The sequence below is a fragment of the Pangasianodon hypophthalmus genome, chromosome 4 (genome assembly GCF_027358585.1).
Source record: "Pangasianodon hypophthalmus isolate fPanHyp1 chromosome 4, fPanHyp1.pri, whole genome shotgun sequence".
Classification (NCBI taxonomy): Eukaryota; Metazoa; Chordata; class Actinopteri; order Siluriformes; family Pangasiidae; genus Pangasianodon; species Pangasianodon hypophthalmus.
The window spans coordinates 703,022-709,075 of NC_069713.1; the positions used below are offsets into that span (position 1 = coordinate 703,022).

Below are 6,054 nucleotides of genomic sequence, written 5' to 3' on the forward strand. Positions count from 1 at the left end.
AGGTTTGGTAGGAAATTTACAGCAAAACAACGCTGCATTTAAAAATAAACCTTTTAATTTGGTAATACTTTTATTTAATGTCTAAAAATTAGCAGTGAAAAGGAAAACAAATGTTTAAAAGAATTAAAAAAAAAAAGTTTAATAATCAAAACAGTAGAATATATATGTAACATGAGATCAGCTGTTTCCAGAATCTCAGTAGAGAGCTATTGGAACATCAATACTAACATTTTTACTCCAGCTGTGTTAAGGCCTGAGCGTATGTAACATGGAGATAACGTCTGTGAGCGCTGTGTGAAGATAAAACCACCTTCATGAGCTCACACACACTCTGCAGTTTCATAATGTTCGTGTTTTTCCCACCTGTCTGTTGTGATTCCTCTCCCTGTGAGGTGCTCCATGTCAGTTTGAGCTGCTCAGTAACTTTCCCACTAGCTGGGACTGATCAGTGTTTACTGGGTGTGTCCTCATACACACGTGTTCACTAGCTGGGACTGATCAGTGTTTACTGGGTGTGTCCTCATACACACGTGTTCACTAGCTGGGACTGATCAGTGTTTACTGGGTGTGTCCTCATACACACGTGTTCACTAGCTGGGACTGATCAGTGTTTACTGGGTGTGTCCTCATACACACGTGTTCACTAGCTGGAACTGATCAGTGTTTAGTGGGTGTGTCCTCACACACACGTGTTTACTGGGTGTGTCCTCACACACACGTGTTCACTAGCTGGGACTGATCAGTGTTTACTGGGTGTGTCCTCACACACACGTGTTCACTAGCTGGGACTGATCAGTGTTTACTGGGTGTGTCCTCACACACACGTGTTCACTAGCTGGGACTGATCAGTGTTTACTGGGTGTGTCCTCACACACACGTGTTCACTAGCTGGGACTGATCAGTGTTTACTGGGTGTGTCCTCACACACACGTGTTCACTAGCTGGGACTGATCAGTGTTTACTGGGTGTGTCCTCACACACACGTGTTCACTAGCTGGGACTGATCAGTGTTTACTGGGTGTGTCCTCATACACACGTGTTCACTAGCTGGGACTGATCAGTGTTTACTGGGTGTGTCCTCATACACACGTGTTCACTAGCTGGGACTGATCAGTGTTTACTGGGTGTGTCCTCATACACACGTGTTCACTAGCTGGGACTGATCAGTGTTTACTGGGTGTGTCCTCACACACACACGTGTTCACTAGCTGGGACTGATCAGCGTTTACTGGGTGTGTCCTCATACACACGTGTTCACTAGCTGGGACTGATCAGTGTTTACTGGGTGTGTCCTCATACACACGTGTTCACTAGCTGGGACTGATCAGTGTTTACTGGGTGTGTCCTCATACACACGTGTTCACTAGCTGGGACTGATCAGTGTTTACTGGGTGTGTCCTCTCACACACGTGTTCACTAGCTGGGACTGATCAGTGTTTACTGGGTGTGTCCTCACACACACGTGTTCACTAGCTGGGACTGTTCAGTGTTTACTGGGTGTGTCCTCATACACACGTGTTCACTAGCTGGGACTGATCAGTGTTTACTGGGTGTGTCCTCATACACACGTGTTCACTAGCTAGGACTGATCAGTGTTTACTGGGTGTGTCCTCATACACACGTGTTCACTAGCTGGGACTGATCAGTATTTACTGGGTGTGTCCTCATACACACGTGTTCACTAGCTGGGACTGATCAGTGTTTACTGGGTGTGTCCTCTCACACACGTGTTCACTAGCTGGGACTGATCAGTGTTTACTGGGTGTGTCCTCACACACACGTGTTCACTAGCTGGGACTGATCAGTGTTTACTGGGTGTGTCCTCACACACACGTGTTCACTAGCTGGGACTGATCAGTGTTTACTGGGTGTGTCCTCATACACACGTGTTCACTAGCTGGGACTGATCAGTGTTTACTGGGTGTGTCCTCACACACACGTGTTCACTAGCTGGGACTGATCAGTGTTTACTGGGTGTGTCCTCATACACACACACGTGTTCACTAGCTGGGACTGATCAGTGTTTACTGGGTGTGTCCTCATACACACGTGTTCACTAGCTGGGACTGATCAGTGTTTACTGGGTGTGTCCTCATACACACGTGTTCACTAGCTAGGACTGATCAGTGTTTACTGGGTGTGTCCTCATACACACGTGTTCACTAGCTGGGACTGATCAGTATTTACTGGGTGTGTCCTCATACACACGTGTTCACTAGCTGGGACTGATCAGTGTTTACTGGGTGTGTCCTCTCACACACGTGTTCACTAGCTGGGACTGATCAGTGTTTACTGGGTGTGTCCTCACACACACGTGTTCACTAGCTGGGACTGATCAGTGTTTACTGGGTGTGTCCTCATACACACGTGTTCACTAGCTGGGACTGATCAGTGTTTACTGGGTGTGTCCTCATACACACGTGTTCACTAGCTGGGACTGATCAGTGTTTACTGGGTGTGTCCTCACACACACGTGTTCACTAGCTGGGACTGATCAGTATTTACTGGGTGTGTCCTCATACACACGTGTTCACTAGCTGGGACTGATCAGTGTTTACTGGGTGTGTCCTCATACACACGTGTTCACTAGCTGGGACTGATCAGTGTTTACTGGGTGTGTCCTCACACACACGTGTTCACTAGCTGGGACTGATCAGTGTTTGCCCCTAATTTGGAAAACCCTTCAAGTTGGAAGTTGATGCCAGCAGTACTGGTGTGGGTCGTAACAGAGGACACACCCAGTAAACACTGATCAGTCCCAGCTATTTTATTATTTATTTTTTTCCCCTATTTTCAGTGTCATTAATTTTGTAGGACACTGAATAAAAGTATGATTAAACTCAGTTTCTCACAGTTTTTAAAATTAAACACAGCTGTTTTACTGGATGCCTATATTTCATAATGCACATTGTTTATCATGTATCACTGGACCAACATTTCTAAAGGGTGGGAATATTTATGCACCACAAGGGGAAAAATGTGTTAGCTCGATTTGTAATTCATGTAGTTTGTGTCTAGTTCAATAAAATATTAACAGCTGACAGGAATTAGAGAAACTGAAAGTGTAAAAGGCGCAGCTTCAGCAGCAGAGCAAACTGAGTTTTTAACCTTCACACAGGTGGGAAAAACATGAGCTTGCAGGGTTCACAAACCTGAACACTTCTGAAGAAAGTCAGAGCAGAAACAACGATGCAAAACAAAAAGTAATAATCCAAACATGCTGTATGAAGTTATAAATCTCTTCCCTCTGTTACTCCATTCTTATGTTTGAGCTTCAGGTTCTCTTCCTGCTTCATCATCATTTGTTTCTCTGGCAGTTTAGGCATTTCTGAGGTACCATTCCAGGTCTGGTCTCTTCCTGCTCCACTGTATGAGTTAATAGAGATGAAACGTATAAAATATCATTAGTATTTAATAATGTGACCTTGATGCCATCTGAACAGGTTCTGTTCTTAGAGGAGGTTCTTCTGAGACCAAAACACAAGGTTCTATTCTTAAAGGAGCTGGAAGCTCATCACATTGCTGAAGAACCAGGACTGAAGCAGATCCCAGAGAAGGACAGATGATGTGGTGCTCAGTGAAATCTTCGCCAAAGGTAATATCTGAGAGGAGAAGCCTATAGAATTATCTGATGAGGATATGTAACAGATAAAGGGATTAAAAAAAAGACTTGCAGTAGAATCATGCTGTATGAAGTTATAAGTCTCTTCCCTCTGTTACTCCATTCTTATGTTTGAGCTTCAGGTTCTCTTCCTGCTCCAACATGCTTTTGTTCTCTGCCTGGTCCCTCATTTGTAGGGTGCCATTCCAGCTCTGGTCTCTTCCTGCTCCACTGCTGCTCCTCTGTACGACTTAATAGAGATGAAACGTATAAAATATCATTAAAGTGCACAGTATTAAATACTAATCACCAACTTCAAAACCTACACTCAATAAATTCATCACATCTCCTGAAAGGCTGAGGAATAAAATTAAGATGAATTCAGTTGAAAGTCTTTATTTATAAAGAGACTGTAGAGGATTTGCTTCTCAGAGTGAGACTGGAGGAATTCAGTTTTAAAGAGTCAGAGCATCGTATGTAATGCTGAGTGTTCAGATAAATATTTAAAACTATTAATAATCTGATGTTTAAACAGTTAACTGTTCTCTCTCAGTGATCATGTGAGATTACTGAATTAAACGTGGAACTATTCTGACAGTAAAAGTGTAATTTATAGGTGATAATTCTATTTATTTTGTGGAAGTGTGCATGCAGTGACTGAGTGGCGTCTAATCAGGGTGATGTGCTGTGGATTTTATTCTGGTTACAGCACGCAGTCATGTGATCTCTGATGTCACGGAGCTGCACGTCGCTGGTACTTACTTCATCTCTTTGGCAGAGTTGATGTCGTTGAAGTAGTTTCCTCTGGTAGCAGATTTTAACAGACAGCACAACAACAAGCAGCAGCAGCAGCACTATCAGGATAATCGCCCACCATGGTAGCGCTCTCTCTGTCTCAAACACACACACACACACACTGTTAGCTTTACTGACTTTATCCTACACACACACACTGTTAGCTTTACTGACTTTATCCTACACACACTTTGACTGCAAAAATCCTATTTGTTTCTTAGAAGAGGATTTATATTTAAATGTTGAAGTTTCCACACGGACACCAATCACGCTGAATACGTACCTCTCACTGATACTGAGTAAATATGAAGATCTTCATTATTCTCCGTGTCTCGGACGATGTAAACTCCCCCATCAGTCAGCTTTACTCCTCTCAGTGTAAGAACTGTGTTAGTGAGTGATGTTCTCGGTGTGTATTCAGCTGTACAGCGTAGTGAGCTTCTATCCACAGTGCAGATCTGTTCACCATGTGGATCTGCTGAATCTTCACCCTTATAGATCACCTCCACTCGCTCTGATACGTGCAAATCCAGCTGCAGATCTTCACCAGGGTTTATCTGAACTGATGATATCATGGCTGAGGAGAAAAAACACTCCACATCTTAACTGGGTGTAAATGTGATATAACACATCAAACCTAAATCAGTAAGAGTGTATAAGCTATAGAGCAGGTAAAGACACTTACTCTTGATGCTGAGACGCACATCATTAATGTCTTCACCACCACACTCACACGTGTATAAACCCCTCATACTGTAATCAGCTGCAGTGATGGTGAGGGTGAGATCTCCCTTCAGGTACTGATCATAGGACATTTTAAATCCCTCCTTTAGTGACCAGCAGGATGTCTGATCACACCGAGCCAATACAACACTTTGGTTACTGGACAGAGTCCATTTGGCCTCACGAGAACATTTCCGTTCACAGGGCAGAGCAGCAGCCTGATTACACTTCACCTGTACAGTAGTGACAGCTGATACAGGTACTGAAAGAGAGAAGCAGGTAAACAGAATAAAATATAAACTTATACATGCACATATGATTAAATTAAAATTAAAATGTGTATATCTCACACATTTCAGTATAAAGCCTTCCTATAAAACACTTTGTGTTTATAAATAAAACAATATGCACATGTGACCTGGTTGCAAGAAAACCATAAGAGACCAGAACCTGTCATAAGAGAACTACAGATTCCTTCAAGAATCAGACTGATGTTAGCTAAAATGTTCTTCAGTTGTTATTATGGATTAGCACTAAAGGACAGCGAGTGCTGTTCAGCTAAACTAACAGTGGAACTCTGGAAGATCCTTACGGTATGATTTTTTAGCAGGCTATACAGGTTTATTAAAGCAATGTAAATGAGTTATTTTAGCTAACTAGCAAGCTAACCCTGTTAAACTGTTGATTATCTGATAGTAACGCAGTGAAAACAGTTGTGTTTATAATCACATTTCCGATTCTGACGCTCAAAAGCACAGCTCAACGTTTTAGAAAACAAATTCTGTCTCAGCTCTTAAATCATTATAGTGTCCTGCATTGTTTCTGCAACCAGGAGGTGCAGCTGATGTCACACTAACGTCTCTCACTCAGGAGTCTATAATTCATGTTTTATATCATATATGATCTGTATACGTACATTTTAAACAATATTGCTG

At 42.7% G+C, this 6,054-nt stretch overlaps 1 long non-coding RNA gene across 1 annotated transcript; it reads right to left on the bottom strand.

Moving 5' to 3' along the window:
• Positions 1-353: 353 nt before the first annotated feature.
• Positions 354-4,967, bottom strand: LOC128318067 (uncharacterized). The gene is made up of 3 exons (XR_008301540.1): positions 4,680-4,967; positions 4,364-4,491; positions 354-3,851 (listed from the first exon to the last, which is right to left on the bottom strand). It is a non-coding gene; the product is annotated as an uncharacterized LOC128318067 (long non-coding RNA).
• Positions 4,968-6,054: the final 1,087 nt, after the last annotated feature.